We start from the raw sequence: 20,437 nt of genomic DNA, 5'->3' as shown, positions 1-20,437 counted from the left end.
GAAAAGAGTCACTGAATAGGATGTGGAGGGCAGAAGGAAATATGGGTAGGAAGGAAGGGGCCAGTTGGCCATCCTTGAGAAAAGGCAGTCAGCTTAAAACAACAACCATTTTATTATATCCCACAATTTTGTGGGCTAAGAGTTCAGGCAGGGTTCAGCTGAGTGATTCTTCTGCTCCACGTGGCCCGGACTGCAGTCACTCAGTAGCACTCAGCTGGTGGATGGCTGGTGTGGCAGGTCCAAGATGGTGTCACTTACGTGGCAGGGTGGCTGGAAGGCTGGGCTCAGCTGGGACTGATGACTGGAGCACCTCCACGTGGCCTCTCCACTGAGCGGGTCTCAGGTTAGTCAGGCTCCTGACACGGTGGCTCAGGGCTTCCAGAGCGTTTCAAGATGCAGGAAATTGTTATTTTCTTAAGGCTTGGAGCTTATTCAAAGCAGTCCCAGACCTTGCCCACAGTCAACAGGAGGGGACATAAACTTCACCTCTCAGTGGCGGGAAGTTCCAAGAAGTTGTAGCCCTCTTCAATTTGTCACAGGCAAGTTCTGTGTCCTGTCACCCCCAGGTCAAGCCCCAGTGGGGAGGAAAGACATAGGAATCTCCAAATAGTTTTGTGAGTCTGAGAGCAGATTGGTACCATTTCTGGGGTTGGGCCTGGGGAGACAGTAAGCTCCTGAGAAGAGATGGATGTGTGGTACACACAGGAAGTTGGGGCTTTAGATAGAATCTCCCCAACCCCGGCATGGTGTGGGAGTAGAGGAGTGTTTCCCACATGTCCAGGAGCATGGAGGACACACATAAAAAGAGTTGGCCCTGAAATGCAGGCAGAAAGGATCAAGGGTTCACACAGCAGTGACTGGAAGGGGTTATCTCATTGATGTCAGTATAGGTCATAACAAAAAACCACACCATTGCTTCCCTCACTCCACATCATCCCACCCTCACCTTGATGTCTTAGATTTATGAAGACCCCAGAAAATAGGCACAGCCCCAGGGACAGCAGAATGAAGCTTTCCACAGGTTGGCTTCCCCAGGAAGCAGTCTCTGAGATGGAAGTTAGCATGCAGTTGTTGATTACAGGGTGCTCTCAGGATCAACCCCAACAGAGGGGAGGAGAAAGAAGCAGGATTGACTAGAGGGAAAATTCGGGCTGTGATGCAGTCTCAACAAAGGGCTCAGCCAACCCACAAGGAGCTCTGAAACTGGGATGATCCTTTAGCGTGGACTTGAGTTGGAGTGAGGGGGCCAGGCCTTTACACCCCTGTGTTGATCAGTCATTGGATGCAGTTACCAGGAACAAGAGTATAACCTTGGATGAGTGTGGTAGGCAGAATAATGGTCCCCCAAAGACGTCCATGTCCTAATCCATGGAACCCATGGATATACTACCCTACAAGGCAAAGGGGACTTTGCAGATGTGCTTAAATGAAGGATTTTGAGATGGGGAGATAATCCTGGACTATCTTGGTGGGCCCCCATGTAATGACAATGATCTTTGTAAGTGAAAGGAGGCAGGAGGATTTGAAGGTGCTATGCTGCTGCCTTTGAAGATGGAGTAGGGGGCCATGAGCCAAGGAATGTGGGTAGCTTCTAGAAGGCATAAAAGGCAAGGCAACGGATTCTCCTCTAAAGCCACCAGAAGGAACACAATCCTGCTGACACCTTGATTTTAGCCCAGTGAAACCCATTTTGGACTTATGACTTCTAGAACAGTAAGATAATAAGTTTGTGTTGTTTTAAGTCACCAAATTTGTGGAAATTTGTTATAGTAGCCATAGGAAATGAAAAATGAGGAAACTTTTAGCTGAGGCCACCCCCCAAGGGGCTGGCAGCTGAGGGCTGTCTGCTAGCAGCACGGCCCAGCTACTGGGGAAGTGACAACTCCTGGATCCTTTGGAAGTGATCAGGCAGAAACCATAGACAGCCCCATCCAACGAGGGAGAGAAAGGATTTCTTCCTGATGGGGGCTGTCAGGCTATCAACACTCTTCAATACAGCTTCCTGCAATGACAAAAATGTTCTGTTCTGTGCTATTCAATATGGTAGCACTTAAAAGGTGGCTAGTATGACTGAGAAACGGAATTTTAAAGTTTATTTAATTCTAATTAATTTGACTTTAAATAGCTGCATGTGGCAAGTGACTACCATATTGGACAGCTAGACCTAGGGTCTTGATCTGAAAGCATAGTCCTGGAACCAGCAGCAATGGCATCACCAGGAAGCCTGAGAAAAATGCAGACTCTCAGGCCCCAGCCTGTGCCTGCTGAACCAGCACCTGCATTTTAGCAAAATTTCCTGGGGGATTTGTGTGTACATTGAAGACGACTTTTTAAGGACACCCCCCACCACACACACACACACACACACATACTCCCCTGCTAAATCCTCACATTCTATCACACTAGGATTCAACATGAAGGAGAGTGAACAATGGATTGGAAGACAGTTGCAAGGTCCTATGTTTCCAAATGAAAGAACTGAGTTAGATTCAGTTTCCCAGCATGGGGATTGTGAGGTGGAGGGTTCCATGAAAGGGCAGGGATGAGAACAGCCTCCCGTGGAGATTTCACTGACTTCACTGACAGCAGCCAGGAGGACAGCTGGGGACTGTACTTGCTCCACAGGACAGCAAGCTCTGATCAGAATCCTCCTGGGTGAGCCCACTTCCACTTTAGATGCTGGGGACAGCCTGAAAATCCTGTCTCTCCGATCCTGCCAAATTTAGAATCCTCTCAGTTGGATGGAAAATATCTTTTGTGCTCTTCTTGGGATCAAACAGATTCTATTTTATCTTTTGGTTCTCAGGTGTCTTTTTTCCTTTTTTTTTTCCCCCTCTTATTTCTACTTTAGTTCTAGCTGTCAAGGCTGTTATTTCACCCTTTTCCTACTTGTTTTAATTGCTATGTGATTTTGTTGTTGTTGAGAAAACTCAGAGCTGCTGTGATTTCTGCTCCCCTCTTCCACTACCCCCGCTAGTTTTGATGTCTGTCTCCTTAAACAAGGTTTTCTCCCTTTCGTTTGTTCCCTCAGGACATTGTGGTTGTTTCTCTCTCCATATGGCAGTCATTTTTATTTCCCCTACAGTTCCTGTTACTTATCTGTATGAGCTATTAAAGCTGAGCTAATAACACTTGCCCACAATGGAAGAGATGCTCAGCGTCATTGGGTTCTTGTGTTCTCCTTGATGCTGCCAAATATTTTTAAATGGAAGCTCATGAGCATGTGTCATTTCTCTGGAATTTCTTCATCAGCAAAACAGCAAGGCTTTTCACAGCCGAGCTGGGAGCTGGGAACAGAGGAAGGGGCTGATGACGCCAGCTACACTTTACAGGGTGTACAAAACGTGGGTTTTGGATAAGAAAGGAAATGCCTTCTGGTCTGTCATTTACTCAACATGCAGTCCTTGCTCTCCAACTGGGGGCCCCAAATACAGCAGAACCACGACTTGGGCCCTCTGAAGCTCACAAGTCATTCCAGTATCTCCTGGGGGTTGCCCAGGGCCGTGGGAGCCCAGTGGAGAGCAAGTGGATTGCAGAGGGGAGTGGTGGAGTGAACACTGATGGCCCCGTCCCTGTTCCCCAATCTGGGGATGGGGAGAAGACACTTGGCTATAGCACTCTGCATTCTGGGGTTGATGTTTGGGGCTTTGGGCTCACTGCCAGAGGATGGGGGGATGAGGACCTGAACATTTCGGTAGGAAGGAGTGGGAGAAGAGAATGGAGGAGGGAAGGAGGTGGGGAAGGGCATAAAGAAATCAGTTGATGGGAAGTGGATGGAGGAAAGAAGAGGCACCAGCCTCTTCCTGCTCTGGTATGCCAGAAATCAGCATCTTGCTGTCTAAAAAAGTGACGTGTATCTTTGCGGCCTAAGAATAATCTTAATTAAGATTGCATTTTAATCACAATTACAACATTGATTTTTTTTTTTTTTTAAATTTCAGAATACTGGTATTATTAACTAGTTCCCCAAAAGTTGGACCTTGGGCCAGGCTGGCTATAATCAGATTTATATAATTCACTTATTTCAAGATAATATGATATGATATGACAACTTTCAATTCCACGGTACGTGTGAGCAAAGGGACCTTGTTTCAAAAGAGGTTTATTTACAAAGAAATCTGGGGGAAGTTGGGCATTAACTATAGGAAGGGATAGATTTACTGAAACTGAAAGGCCAACATTACGTCATAAAGACGGTAAAGCATTGCATAGTGACATTATTTGTTTAACTGGCAGCTGCATGGAGAACCATCAAAACATTCAGTAAATTAATAAAGATTATCCATCAGGGTGCTTTCTGTGCCAAATGACTCAAACTGGTTTAAGCATGAGCTCGCAGGATTTATTAGCAAAACCATCAAGGGGTAGATCTGGTTGAACTCTAGGGCTCAAATGCTGTTTTCAGGACCTGGTTTCTCTCTTCATTTCCTGGCTCTGGTTACTTTCTGTTTAATTCATTCTCATCAAGACTATCCCCTACCTCCACCCCCAACCCCGTGGTCTCAAGACTGGCCGCTGCCAGTTTGTGTGGCTACAGTCTTCCTGATTCATTCCATAGGAAAGACAAAGGATCTACATTCCATTTTCATTCAATCTTATTGGTCCCGAATGGGTCATGTGTTCACCCCTGAACCAATCCATATAGCCAGGGGAATGAGATACACTGTTTAGCTCAGCCCTAGGTCACATGATCCAACCTTGAGCTGTGAGTGGGTAGACCCTAAAAGAAATAAAGGTGAGTTACCAGGAGAAGTGTGGATGAATGATAGGAAGCAAAAACAACAGAATTCCATATTAGTCTTATCTAGGATACTATGAGATGGATTCAAGGAAGGGATTCAGGAGTCTGTGGATTGCCTGATGTTGTAGGTATGAATCTGTGCTTTTGTACATTTGTCCAGGGAGACTGTCCATATTTTTGATTAGATTATCAATGGGGTCCATGACCCAAAATACTAAGACTTCATATTTGTATTATCCTTTTCCTTTAATGCTTTCAATACGAGATGTAGAATTAGCTCTTTAGCTGCCTGTAAACAAATGATGGTGAACCCATTTAGTTTACCAAAAGATGGAAAACAATGATCAGAAGTTAATTTATATCATTTATTAAGATTCTAGAAGTTCTAGACCTCTTTTCCCTCCCAAGAAAGCCCTATGGCTTGAGTCACAACGAGACAGAGGTTGCCAGCTCTTCAGATGAAGCAACACCTATGGACCATGACAGGCCTTGCCATTTCATCTCTCTGAGCTTCAGTGTCCTCATCTGTTAAATAGTAAAAAGGGGCTACCTATTTTGAAATTACTTGTGTCCATCAATACAGTATTGATGGGATTATGGTACATTTCTATAATGAAATTTTGCATAGCCATTAAAATTATAACTAATTTATAAATAGTGTTTTATAGTGAGTGGCATGAAAGATGTAGGCAATATATTATCAGGTTAAAAAAATACTGTGAAGTGTAAATTGGCCCACTGCTTGGACAGAAACTTGGCATTATTTAGTTTAGTTGAAGAAATGCATAACCTGTGACCTGCAGTTCCACTCCAAAGTATACAAGCTGGAGAAACTCTTGCATCTGTGCACCAGGAGACAGGTACAAGAATGTTCATAGTGGCAGCATTTATAAGAGTAAAAATTAAAAACAGCTCAACGTCCATCAACAGTAGATTGGGCACATAAGTCATGGTGTCGGAAATAAAGCGGTACCTGTAAGGGAATAAATGCTCACTCGGTTTTGGAGGAGAAAAGAATTTATTTACGATCTTGCAAGATAGGGCGTCCAGCCAGACACGTGGAAGGCTGGCGCGCCAGAGGAAGAGAATGGCGATCTTTAAATCTCCTACTCCTAATTTGCAAGTCCCTCCCCTGTTTCCCCATTGACTGGGTACTACAGAGGTTACAGCCTATCCGAGAACACTAACTAATTCATCTTTTGAGATTTTAATTTGTACAGTGAATCCCAGAGAGCCAACTAGCTCATTATTGAGATTTTGAACTGATCAGCCTATCCCAGAGAGTTCACTTAGTTTAAAAACACTTTTTCTTTTTGCTGTTAGTTCCCGCCTCTGATTTTACCTCATATTTCTTTACATTCCAGTAACCATGGTTACTTTTCCATATAAGGGGCTGGCAGATTCTTCTCTTTATCAAGGGGCTTGTTTAAACTGGTTTTGCCTCCATTTCCCTTATTCCATGCTGTCTCTATGTGAAAACTAAACTTATCCCTTTCTTACAATGGTAAATTCATACAAGATAATACTATACAGCAGTGAAAATAAATGAAGCATAAATGTACGTAACACCAAGGCTGAATTTCAGGAACGTAAGTATTCAATGGAGCAAGTCAGAGAAGAAAGCATATGGTATGATCCCATGTCTATAAAATTTAAGAACATGTAAAGTAAACAATATATATGTTTAGGGATAAAAATATATGAGATAAAACTGTTAAAAAAATCAGGTGAGTGTAAACATTTGATAACCTTGAGGGATTACCTTGAGGGACTGGAGGATTGGGATAATTAGTTACTTTGGGATTGGGACAGGGGACACAGTGAGGCCAAAGGTCAATTTATATTTCTTGAACTGGGTGGTTCCTTTTTTTACCTTACATATATTTTATAAGTATCATTTGTATCTACACAATATTTAATTTAAAAAGAGCTACTGCTCTCTTACCTGTCTCTAAATGTGGCATTTAGGGAAATTTTTACTTCAATATAATATCTTTTTTGCCTACCTGTATTTTCTTATTTTCTAATTTCTTTTTATTGTGAGCATATATCACACGTGTGATTTTAAATGCACACTTATATTTAGACTTACTTTGCAGGACTGTTAAAAGGTCAAATGAGATGATGCATGTGGAAGTGCACAGCGAGAACAGTGGCTTAGCCAATGTTTGTCCTTGCCCCCTCCTCTGTCCCAGCCAACATCAAGTTTCTTCAGGGGAGAGGAGAACATGCTTCTCACTTGTGAAATCACAGCCATTCTCCAGAGGCCTGGTATCAAAGACCACAGAGCACATCCAAGGACAGGACTGCCCCCCAGTAGCCTCTCTCCAGCTGTGGTTCTCAAAGGTTGGTCCGTGGACCAGCAGAATCAGCATGAGGTGGAAACTCATTAGAAATGCAGATTGCTTGGGGGTGGCCCACCAATCTGTGTCTCCACAAGCCCTCTGACTAATCCTGACGGACACTCCAGTTTGGGATCTGCGGCTCTTAAGATTCCTTAAAGCACTGAATGTCTCTCTCTCTCTTTTTCCTCACACATTATCTTCTTTATTCAGTTAGCAGCCTGATCACACATGGTCCAAGAACACTCACATCATAGACCCAATACAATCAGATGTTAAAGGTTGGTCTTCAAAGACCATAGCCAGTGGTGCCCGGTTTACCTATGGCCTTTCTGATCTAAAACCACATGCACACCTCAGTGGTCACCAACCCATTTGGCAGAACTTCCTTACCCACGAGCTCTTTGAAGCTACCGGTTCAAGCACTATTTATTGTCTGTTTTTCTTTCAGGGTCTAAATAGCTGGGGAGATCTCAGCATGGGTGGGAGCAACCAGCTCAGCCTTGGCATAGTGCAAAAATGTGGCCACTCAATGTGGCTACTCGCTTTGAGTAAGGCACAGCAGCGTTTGCCAGTGCTGGAGCCTTCTCTGCAAGGTTACAGACAAATTGGGCCATGGCTCTAGCAAAAGTCCTTCGTCCTGAGCCTGAATGTCTCTTCCAGTATAATTTAGCCTTTCGCTTCATCCACGTAGAGCCAGCCCATGCCCCACTGGGGAGCAATCTGTCTCCTGCTGTCCTTGGAGCCTGCCCCAGCAGGGATGGAGAACTGCTCATTCTGGGTGAGGAAAGGTCCTCTGGGAATTATTTTCTTGTAATGATTCCACGATTCCACCGTCTGCCTCACTCAGGCTGATATTTTTCAGCTAATCCCAGGAAGGGGCCCAGGGTGTGCACTGTTGACACCAGATAATGCCAGTCCTCTGGCTGATACAGTGGCGGGTGAGCAAACATTGGGCGGCAGCAGAATCCCGACTTCCTGAGCGTCTACAATCACAGATTCATTGAAGTTTAAACACACAGACTGCCCTCGCCCTTTGCGTTTGCCAGGAGATGAGATTATCTGTGAACATAGTAGTAAATAGCTGCCCCTCGTTTCCCCCTCCAACTTGCACTTTGGATTTTAATCAGGTTCGAAGCCTGCCTGGCATTTTGCTTCTTTCCCTCAACCGCATCACCCACAGGCTAGCCCAGTGATGCGCAGACCTTAATGTGCACACGAACCTCCCGAGGATCTTGTTCAAATGCAGATTCTGATTCGTGGGTCTGGGGTGGGGCCTGAGGTTCTGCATCTCTAATAAGTTCCCAGGAGATGCGAATGATCCTCCAAAGTCTACACGTCTAACAGCAGAAGGCTAGGCTAGTGACTTTCCACCCTGCTGCACGTCGGAATCTCCCAGGGACTTGCAGAAGGACTGATCCCATGCCCAGATGTTTGGACTTACCTGGTTTGGGGTGTTACTCCTCAGGTGACTCCAGTGCACAGCCAGGATTGACATCTGCTGAGCTGACCCTCTCAGCCTTCAGCGCCTGTCTGCTGACTCCTCCTCACTGGCCTGCTCACGCCGCCTCTGCTCTGTGCCCAGGGATACTCCTCTCCTCTGTTGACATTCAAGGAGAGCTCACGGTTGCCCAGGAACTTCCCATGCAACCAGAATAAGGTGCAAATTCCATCAGTGAGAAACACTGATGAGCCCATTCCTTCCAGTGCTGTCCCCATGGGGTGAAGGAAACACAGTCACTATTTCTGAACCCATTTTGCACATGAGAAACAGGTTTAGAGAAGTGGAGTTCTCTGTGCTAGGGCACACAGCTATTGAGAAGCAGTGTTAGGACACACCCAGAGCACAAAAGGCAGCAGGGTGAGGGTCTAAGAACAGGTCTCCGGAGTCAGATAGACATGACCTTGGGCATATTACCTAGATCCTGCAACCCACATCTCAGGACTGTTGGGAACATAAAATAAGACGACCCATATCAACCACAGCCTGGACCTTGGACATTTTCAATGCCTTGTGGCTCTTCATAGCACATACCCTGGCTCCCTCTTTGTACTGTGTCTCTTCTGTGCTCACATCATCTCTTCAAATGGACATGAAGCCCCTTCAGGGTACAAACGTACACATTAAATGTGTATGAAAGTGACTGTTTTGACTCATGGCTTCACCCCATGGGGGCTGGCATTGGAAGGCAGTGGGATCATCAGTGTTTGTCATTGACAGAATTTGCACCTCATTCAATGGAAAAATACTTGTGTTGGCAACAGATCTGTCTTGTAAACATAACTAATTATCCAAATGGCTTCATCCATTCATTCATTGCCTTTTGTTCACTCAGACCCCAAAGAGTGATAGAGAAAATCAGCCAGAATCCCCCAAACCACAGACCAGGCTTTCTCCACTGTTTATTCTCCCCATGGCAAGGGTGGGAGGGTTGGGGAGGCAGGAGCTAGATCTCATGTGTATGTCATGTATTCATGTAACTCTTTTTAGAGAATCTATGACTAGAACGTTCCCATTTTAACACTGAAAGTCATACCTCCCAGGAAACCCCTCAGCCTGAGCAAATCGGATAGTTCGTTGCCCTACCAGCATGTATGTCTGGGGCGGTGTCCTCCCCTTTCCTGAGCCTGACATTTCCATGTCTGTCAGCCTCCTTCCCGAAAGGAGCGTCCTTTGGTGTAGGGCGGTTCCTGCTGTTTTCTCTCATTCCCTTTGTAGTATGGGCTCACAAACCCCCGGCCCCCCACGCTGGGATGGGGAGCAGAGTGTCTGCCTCCACCACGGCAGAACCTGTGGGTCGTGATGGGTCCCCTGCCTGCTCCCTGCTCAGCGTTTCTCTTGGCACAGCCTGAGGTCTTTCTCCTTCTGTTCCAGTGCGTTGTTGGTAGCCAGCTGAGGGGGGCTTTGTTCGTACGTGGGTAACAAGAAGCGTGTTCATAAAATAAAACACCTCCACTTCCCTCTCCCGTTAACTGGCTTTTCTCAAGGCTGAGAACATGATTTGCCTCAGACAAGCGCGCAGCGAGTACACCAAAGCAGGACTGTTTTCTTTTTGATGCCATCCTTCAGATGTAGTAGAATATTTTTAAACTAGGCAACACCATAGCTAAAAATGTTTAGGTTGTGAAAACAAATGTATGGCAAGTCCCTTGAACCAGTTAGGGATGCCTTCAGCAGCAAGTAACCATATGTGACTAAAGGGGGCTCACACGACAGAGCTGTATTTTTTCTTGCATAAAACGAATTCTGGAGGTGGGCAGTTACTGATATTGATTCAGGGCTCTGCGATGTCGGCCTCTGACTTGCTGCCAGTGCCATTCTCTATGCTCTCTCATGTCAAAAGTTGGCAGCAGCGTCTACAAACATCACACCCTACACAGCTGAACTCAGAGAGAGGAAGCAGGGTGGCCCAGAACGGGGACTCTCTCCCCACTTGCTTCTCTCTAATAAGGATGAACCCATTCCCAGGAGCCCCTCTCCTCACACACTTCCCCTTACCTCCCACAGGCCATAACCAGGACACACACCCTCCTGTAGGCCAGGGAAATTTCCCATCTTCTTTGAAATTACAGTCTCTGTGCAGTGTCTGAGCAACATGGGGGTTTGTTTAGGGAGCAGTGACTTTGGCTGTGTGACCAACAGTGTATTCCTCAGCCCTTTTTGCTTTGGGGCTCAGAAGCCCTGGGTTCTGTCTGGTCCTGTTGCTGTCTTGCTCATGTATGAATGCGTTAGATGCATCACCTTCAAGGCTCAGTATGGACCCCATGGGCCACTTGGAAAGGGGGCAGTGAGAGTTTCTGCATGAGATTGCTTTTCATCAAAGTTTCCATGGCAAGAAACAATTTTGAAAAGAGGTAAACGAGATCATTTCGAAGCGACCTTCTACCTCAGATGTTTCTAAGTGCCTGCAGAATTGGCTGGCCTGCATCTTTTCTCAGCTCAGGCATTTTTACAGAGCAGAAGGAGATACATCTGTCAGGGAAGGCTCAAGAGAAGTCCTGCTAGGGCCAAGGGCTGGAGTGAACTGAGGGGCCCTGACCCTGTGAGAATGAATGAGATCTAGGGGTTCAGGGCTGCCGCCACATCACCGAGCCAGAACTGGCCCAGCCAGGCCTGCATTTGGAGTTCCTGATTCCTGTAAGGGACTCGAGACTTGAACCTGCTGAATTTATCTAGTGGAGTTTCAGCTGACAAATGATCCTTAAAAAATCCACAGGTCCCCCTTATGCATGCTTTTCTGCATTCCGGGGCTAAAGGCTGCCTCCATGTATATATTCAGGTGCTCTCCACCTGTGGGAGGAGGGATCCCCTGAGCTTTGCTGGTGGACTCCTTGGTCCTATTGGAACCAAGGAGGTTTAAATGATTGATGTCTTTCCCTGGGGCACTAGGCCTGGGGAATGAATGATGAGCAACCAGTAGTTCCACAGCTGACTGTAGGCTGCTCTCAGATTCCCCAAGAGGGCTTGTGCTGGGAGGTTAGTGTAGTGGTAACTAAGCAGCCTTCATTTAAGATTTTGTTAAATGCTTCATTTTTACAATTTAGGATATTAGTCAACTTACTCTGAGAGCTTCACGACAAACAAACCTGCCTCAAATCTAGATTGTCCTGCCTAGACGAAACTGCCCTCCTCTCCTAGCAGCATGCTCCTGTCCTTTTTTACCCCCTTTCTCTGATCAGTTTATGTCACATGGATGTGATGTACGCTACTGGCTGGAGAAAGGGAAGGGAACCAACTTCTCCCCATGCCACTGCTTTCTTCTCTTCTTCCCCCCCGATCCTTTCTCCTTCTTTCTGTCATTATCCTTCTTCTACTCTTCCCCTCTCCTCCTCCTTAATTTAATTTTTTCTTTCGCTGTGTATATTTTTTAATGTAAGTGTGAGCACCTGACATATACAAAATGGATGTATTAATATTTTAAAAATCATCATCTGATTTTAAAGGGAAAGCATACACATTATAGAAAACTTGGAAAATCCTGAAATGTTTAAATTAAAGTCATCTAGAATCCTATTAGCTAAAATAACAATACCTAATAAATATTTTTGTATATTCTTTTAGTCTTTCATTTTTTTTTACACAGTTAAGCTCATAATATGCAAAGATGTTCATGTATAGTTAACAAAGGTCTACATGGACAATGACAAAGAGGAACTTGGTAATAGTATTTGCCACTCAAATTATTCAATACGGTTTAAAGAGGCAGAAAATAATCACTCAAGTTGTCTGTCCAGTCACATGGCCATGAAAATATCTGTCAGCCTTATAGCCTTGCTAGGTTTCCACTAAGGTGAATGCTGACATGGATTATACCATGTTCGTTTCGCATCCAAGTGGGTCTAAGTCATTTACATAAGAATACTCCTGATTTAAAACCTTCAATACCATTTATAAAAGCCCCTCTAAGAAAGACAAAGCTGAGATCTGATTAAAAGTTTTTAGTATCTTTACAATGAAAAATATATAATGTGCCTTAAACATTTTGCATACTTTATATAAAAGTGGTTTAGCCAGAAATTAAGGTATGATTAGCAATAGCTCGTGTAAGTTCTAACTGGTGTAATAAACCTCATCTTACATTATTAAAATTCCAAATAATTTATCATCAAAACTTCAGTTGCACCTAAAGCAATAAACCTTTACAACAAGCAGGTAAGGGAAGGTGGTGATGTTAAGTTTACACACATTACTGAAGGCAAAGAGGAGGAGCAATGGAGAACCCCAAGGCAGAAGGTCAATTATGTTCATACAGCTTGCTCTCGATTTGAACACTCATGACACACTGAATGAAAACGTTACATGGGAATTCCACAACATCTTGCTGAGCAGTATCCCGTCTTTCAAAGCTGTCTGTGAGTGCCCTCAGTTGGACGTAGCAGGTGAAGTAGCCATGGAAGGTGATCTTTCCATTGATGCTGTGCCATTTAGCAATTGAATTCCCAGCCTGGGGACTCAACCTAAATCCCACTGTTGTCAGAGCCTTCTGCAATTCTTGAGGATCCACTGTTCCACTTCTCTTCCTGTCAAAATTGATGAAGTGTTGTCTCCAGCCATTCAGTACAGCCCAGAGTTCTTTAAATTCTTTGAAACCCATTGTCTCTATCCAGCGTTAAAACCATAAGCTGACAAGTCTCCAGGTTAAAAGGTTTGTGTCCTCAGCAACGTCCGACTTTGTCAGACATCTCTGTAATTCATCTGCATCTATTTGCCCAATCTGTCCAGCTAAGCCTCAGAGTAACCATACGGTGGATCCTGAGTGTGTCTGGGAAATGCAGGCCCTCCAGGAGCTCCTCCATACCCTCCCGGGTTGTACCCACCGCCGGCGCCAGGGTGCCCCAGCTACACCATGGTGCAAACTCAATTTAATTGTAAAAGCTATTACTTATGGAGCACCAATTATGTGCCAGGCATTTACATACATTTATCTCATTTAATTTCCCAAATTCTCACCTCTGTAGCTAATTGGCTAGGCCTGCATCACCTCCCACCCTTGGAGCTGCAGTCAGCATCTGTAACCTCATTCCTCTCTCCTCTTTCTGCTCTACCCTGAGGAAGGTAGGACTATAAATAAAGGCACTTCTCCCATTTAGGGAGAACCTGCCTGAAAAAAAGCTAGTACAAAGGAAAGGAGAGAGAAGGGGAGAAACATATTTCTCATGGCATTGTTTGAATCCTTGGGTTGAGCCATATCTGAAACTAGATACATTTTGGACAGAGCCACCTGATGGTGGTTCCTGCAGACAGTGCCCTCTTTGTGAACTGTTTTAGCTTGCAAATGGTATTTGAATGGTCAGATGATATCAAATTACCCTATGGTCCAGCAATTTCACTTCTTAGTATACACCCAGAAGACCTGAAAGCAATGACATGAACAAACATTTGTACACTGAAGTTCATAATAGCATTGTTCATAATTGCCAAGAGATGGAGGCAATACAAGTATCCTTCAGCAGATGAGTGGATGAACAAAATGTTGTATGTACATATGATGGAATATTATGCAGCAGTAAGAAGGAACAAGGTTCTGAAACATATGTCCACATGGATGAATCTTGAAGATACAATGCTGAGTGAAAATAGTCAAACACAAAAGGAGAGATAATGTATATTACCACTTTTATGAACTCTCTGAACAATGTAAAATCAATGTCTTATAGAATAGAGAGGACCTAATGATAGACAATAGCTAGTGAGGGGGAATGATAAGCTAATGTGTTCAGATATGTTAATGATAGTGAATCCAAAGGTATGGTAATGGATAGGGGTGATGATTGTTTGTTAATGGGATTATAAGTATCAGAGTCGTACTGAAGGTGAATAGGATTGAAAGGGGTTGTTTAAAGGCATGTTTCCCACAGATCAGCACCGCCAATATAGATAGAGCTTGCACGATATACTGCTAAGGCATGACACTAGCACAGAGAGTTGACAACAGAAGAGTATATGGGAAAAATCTACATACTGCATACTAGGGACTATAATTAACAGGAATGCCATACTAGTACTACACAAATACTAGGGACAAATAATTAAGGGCTGACAAAAGCTACAAGATGTTTTCGGTCATGAGAATTGTTTAAAATGGATAGTGATGAGGATTGTACGACTAAGCGATGATAATGTGAGATGTGGATGGATTATCGTGGACAGAACATATGCTATGTGAGCTTAGGAACCGTATAAGTCAAGCCCTCAATCTTGAGGCTTGCTCAGGTGAAATTTATGGTTGTAAAGGGGAGGTTAAGCCCACCTATTATTATGCCTAGAAGTCACCTCCAGAAAACCTCTTTTGTTGTTCAAATGAGGACTTCCTTCCTCTAAGCTTAATTCTGCAAATAAATTCATCACCCTCCCCCTGATGGGGGACAGGACCCCCAGATGAATAAATCTTCCTGGCAACGTGGGACATGGATTCCAGGAATGAGCCTGACCCTGGCATCAAAGGATTGAGAATGTCTTTTTGACAAAAAGGGGGAAAAGAAAAGAAACAAAATAAGGTTTCAGTGGCTAAGAGAATTCAAATGGAGTCAAGAGTCTGTCCTGGAGGTTACTCCTATGCAAGCTTCACCTAGATATGCCACATGGCCACAGTACGATAAGTCCAAGTCAACAGTAGTCCTGAAAACCTTAAAGAATACCCAGATCCCTATCTGAGACTCTATAAAGGTTTCACTCACTAAGTTCATTCTTTAGAAACTTAAATTCTTCAAAGAACTCCTATGCCAGCTAAGTCCCAAAACACAGAGGCAATAGCCTCTCCAAGAACATCAACTAGATGGGTCCCCTTTTCCCATAATATCAACACCCCTTTTCAACATGAACAGATTAGGGTGGTCACTGCCTAGAAATCCCAGAAGATTGGGAAAGTGATTAAACTAGAGTAAGGGGTAGCAACAGACAAGATGGAATTTAACAAAGGATTATGAATACTGAATCTTCTTATAATTTTCTTTTTATTAGTTGCTAGGGTATTAGAATAGCTAGAAGGAAAGAGCTGAAATGGTGGAACTGTAACATATAGCGTCCTTTGAAATTTGTTCTATAGCTACTTGTTAAATTGTAATTTGAAAGCTGTACCTTTTTGTATATATATTTCACAATAAGGAAATAACTGAAACTGTGGAACTGTAACCTATAATATTCTTTGAAATTTGCTGTTAGGTTCACAGCCGTTCAAGATTCCACACAATGCAGCAAGTCAAAGTTTAAGCATAAAGTTTAAGATTTATTAGAGGAAGAAAGCAGGTGGGAGCCAGCAGAAAAGAAGAAAAAAGATAATGGCTCCTGCTCTCTATCTGAGAGCAGCATTTTTTAACGAACAAAGGAACCCACGTTGGGTAGGGTGTCTGCTGTGATGTTCTGTGCCTCGATTGGGTGAGTGCTTATCTAGTTTTGGGCTGATTGGTTGCTAGAATTCTGAGACAATATTCTTTTTAGGAAAGCAGCTGCATTATCTAACTGGGGAGAGCAGGCCTTTTTGGTTGTTTATTTTATGGGCATCTCTGACCTTTCCTTACTCGCCTTTGAGGCGCTACTGTGGCTGAGACGGCCTTGAACAGCTTTGAACAGCCTTCATTCTTTAGTTTATGGGGCACCTGTTTTCTTGTGAGATAAGCTGTGGGGCCCCTGAGTTAGAAACTCCTTCTACATGTTAGTTTCTTCTTCTGGGATCTAACACTAACTACTTGTTAAATTGCACTTGGAAAGTTATCACTTCTATGTTATATGTCATATTCTACAATAAAAAAAGAAAGCATTATGCTGGATGAAAGAAGCCACACACAAAGACCCATATATTGTATGATTCTACTTATATAAAATATCTAGAATAGGCAAATTCATAGAGACAAAAAGTGAAATAGAGGTTACCAGGGTGTGTGGGAGGGGAGGGATGGAGAGTTATTGCTTATTGGCTGCAGAGTTTCTGTTGGGGTGATGAAAAGTTCTAAAAATAGTGGTGATGTTTGCATGACACTATGAATGTACTAAATGCCACTGAATTGTACACTTAAAAGTGGTTAAAAAGATAAATATTAAGTTATTTACATTTACAATTAAAGCAAAGGAAACAAAACAAGAGCATTGCAACCTAACTGTTACAATCACGGAATGCTGGGCTAGAGTCAGAGGAGAATAACTTCCAATTACAGGGAGCAACCGAGCAATGGAGCAGTAAGGGGCACAATGGATTCGTTTGTTTGCCAAGAGAAAATGGTACTCAGTAGGGGAAACATCCAATTATCTCAGAGCAGCAAGCTTTCTGCAAAACAATATATTCACAGCACCACACAGCAGGGCAGCAGGGTTGTTGGATATGATATGCAGCCTCTGCAATAGAGAAGCCGATTTCTGATAGCTGTGTGACCTTAGGCAAGTCATGTGAGCTTCCTGAGCCTCTATTTCCTTATCCATAAACTGAGGTTCTAATGGTCTTTCCTCAGAAGGTTACTGTGAGGATTAAATAAGATTATGCATGGAAAAGACTCAGCCCAGAATCTAGCATAGAGTAAATGCTTAACAGATGTTGACTACTAATTTTGTATGATGTTTCTTTACTATGAAGTAATAAGATGCTTCATCTGTTTCTGACAGTATGATGGGCTGAGTAACCAAATGAATCTTTCTGTTGAACAAAACTAAAAATGCTCAATAAAAGATTTTTAAAAGGCATCCATGAGGAAAAAAAGGAACTCAGTGATGGTGGAATCCAAAGGGGTAAGTGGAGCACTAGCTGGCTTTTGCCTTGAGGGCACAACCTTGGGGCTTTGGAAGGGGGAGCTTAGCAGGAGACCCCTATGAAGCTGGGGCTCCAAAGAGCTCCACACTCAGGGTTAGGTGAAGAAGTCACCCCACTCTGGGGACTGCAAGGAGACTTGCCTGTCTTAAACCAGGGTGCTGAGGGAGAGGGAGAGAAAGAACTTCCATTTCCTCTGAGAAGTCTTCATCATCAGAAATGTAAATGTAAAACAGCTATATAAATGTAAAATAAGTGTGTTTAATATGGTTTCAGGAAAATAAAGGTGAGCTTAAAAACATGAGTAAAGAAAAAGTAGATATGAAAAGAACCAAATAGAACATCTAAACATGAAAAATCTCAATGAAATGAAAAACTCAATTCATGGATTTAACTGCAGATTCAATATATCTGAAGAGAGAATTAGTGAGCTTGAAGAAATTAACCAGAAAATAGCCCAGAGATACAAAGATACAGAAAATATGAGAGATTAAGTAACATGGAGGATGGAGTGAAGAAACAGTGGCTGAGAATTTTCCAGAAATAATGAAAGTTGCTGATCAACAGATTCAGTGAGTTCAACAAATCTCAAGCAGAATAAGTAAAAAGAAACCCACATCTAAACACAGTTCTCAGTGGCTGAGAACTTGGGCTTTGGAATGGAGCCCTTGCCTAATCAATTACCTGCTGGGTGACCTTGGACAAGGCTCATTCCTAAGTCTTAGCTTTTTCCTCAAAAAATGGGCATCATCACCATTATCATCTTTATAATAATAAACTGTTGGAATGGTTGTGAGGATTAAATGACCTAAATAACCCAATTCATAATATTCCATTAGCCCAGTGCTCAACATTTTCACCCTAGGACTCAAAAAATGCCAGCTACTCTTTTAGAGGAGTGTGAGTTTTGATATGTCAACAGGCTTTTCAGCATGGAGTGCTGGTGGGAAGGGCAGAGAGACAACAAAAGAGGAACAGAGTCAGGTTTCAAGCTCACTCCACCCCTGTCTTGTTGGCAACTACTGCCTACCCTCTAAGACTCAGTTTCCACATCTCTTCCTCAGTGTCACCTTCCTTATCTCCATCCCATCCCACCCCAAGCAGGTTAGGCTCTCTTCTCTTTGCCCCCAAAGATTTTGTTTTTTTAATTCAGTAGCTTTATTTTTTTTATTATTTTTTTAAAAATTTTATTGGGATTGTTCACATACCATACAATCATCCAAAGATCCAAAGTGTACAATCGATTGCCCATGGTACCATCATAGAGCTGTGCAGCCATTACCACAATATTTTTTTCAATTTTTATAAGATTGTCATTACTCCAGAAAAGAAATAAAGGTGAAAAAGAAAACTTGAATCCTCCCATATCCCTAACAACTCCCCCCCCGCCTCCAATTACTGACTCATAGTATTGGTATAGTACATTTGTTACTCTTGATGAAAAAATGTTAAAATACTACTAACTGTAGTACATAGTTTGCAATAGGTATATTTTTTCCCTATATGCCCCTCTATTATTAACTTCTAGTTATAGTGTCATACATTTGTTCTAGTTCATGAAAGAGATTTCTAGCATTTGTACAGTTAATCACAGACATTGTTCACCACAAGATTCACTGTTTTATGCATTCCTATATTTTAACCTCCAACTTTTCTTCTGGTGACATATGTGACTCTAAGCTTCCCCTTTCCACCACATTCACACACCATTCAGCATTGTTAGTTACTCTCACAATAATGTGCTACCATCACCTCTGTCCATTCCCAAATGTTTAAGTTCAACCCAGTTAAACATCCTGCTCATAATAAGAAATCGCTCCCCATTCTTTAGCCTCATTCTGTATCCTGGTAACCTATATTTCATGTCTATGGGTTTACATGTTATAATTAGTTCATATCAATGAGACCTTACAATATTTGTCCTTTTGTGTCTGACTTACTTCCCTCGATACAGTGCCCTCAAGTTTTCTTCATCAACCCATTTTTTAAAGGCAGTTTTGTTCACCCACCATACATTCTGCCCTAAGTAAACAATTGATGCTTCCCTGTATAATCATGTATTTATGCCTTCACCACCATCAGCACTATCTATATAAGGACATCTCCATTTCTCCCACAAAGAAGGAAGAAGATGCAAAGAAGGTAGAGAGACAAAAGGAAAAGAAAAAGAAAAAGAAAGAAAAAAATGACAGGTAAAAAGCAATGAAAGGAAAGATAGAATTAAACTAAAGTACAATAAAAGAGTCAGACAACATCACCAATGCTGAGAGTCCCATACCCCTCCCTTATGTCCCCCTCTTACAGGCATTTAGCTTTCATATATTGCCTTTGTTACATTAAAGGAAGCACAATGTAATGTTTCTGTTAACTATAGTTTCTAGTTTTCATTGATTATAATTTTTTCCCCAATACAATCCCATTTTTAACACCTTGCAAGGTTGACACTCATTTGTTCTCCCTCTTGTAAAAACATATTTGTACATTTTATCACAATTGTTGAGCACTCTAGGGTCCACTGAGTTATATAGTCCTAGTCTTTATCTTTCCTCTTTCCTTCTGGTGTCCCACATGCTCCTAACCTTCCTTTTTCAACCATACTCACAGTCATTTTTGTTCGGTGTGCTTACATTACTGTGCTACCAGCATCCAAAATTGTGTTCCAAACCTCTCACTTCTGTCTTTTCCTATCTGTCTGTAGTTCCCCCTTTAGTATTTCATATAGACCAGGTATCTTGTTCACAAACTCTGTCATTGTCTGTTTGTCAGAGAATATTTTAAGCTCTCCCTTATATTTGAAGGACAGTTTTGCTGGATATAAGATTCTTGGTTGGCAGTTTTCTCTTTCAGTATCTTAAATATATCACACCACTTCCTTCTTGCCTCCATGGTTTCTACTGAGACATCCACACATAGTCTTATCAAGCTTCCCTTGTATGTGATGGATTTCTTTTCTCTTGCTGCTTTCAGGATTCTCTCTTTGTCTTTGATGTTTGATAATTTGATTATTAAGTGTCTTGGGATAGGTCTATTCAGATCTATTCTGTTCGGTGTACACTGTGCTTCTTGGACTTGTAATTTTGTGTCTTTCATAGGAGATGGGAAATTTTCATTGAGTATTT

The 20,437-nt window shown here is 42.8% G+C and overlaps 2 pseudogenes; both read right to left on the bottom strand.

Annotated features, from left to right (window-relative positions):
- Nucleotides 1–7,372: 7,372 nt before the first annotated feature.
- Nucleotides 7,373–7,700, bottom strand: LOC119528281 (annotated as a pseudogene).
- A 5,118-nt stretch (nucleotides 7,701–12,818) lies between these two features.
- Nucleotides 12,819–13,432, bottom strand: LOC119526631 (annotated as a pseudogene).
- Between the last annotated feature and the right edge of the window lie 7,005 nt (nucleotides 13,433–20,437).

Source organism: Choloepus didactylus, chromosome 1 (genome assembly GCF_015220235.1).
Source record: "Choloepus didactylus isolate mChoDid1 chromosome 1, mChoDid1.pri, whole genome shotgun sequence".
NCBI lineage: Eukaryota > Metazoa > Chordata > Mammalia > Pilosa > Megalonychidae > Choloepus > Choloepus didactylus.
This window is presented reverse-complemented; position numbering and strand designations above follow the sequence as displayed.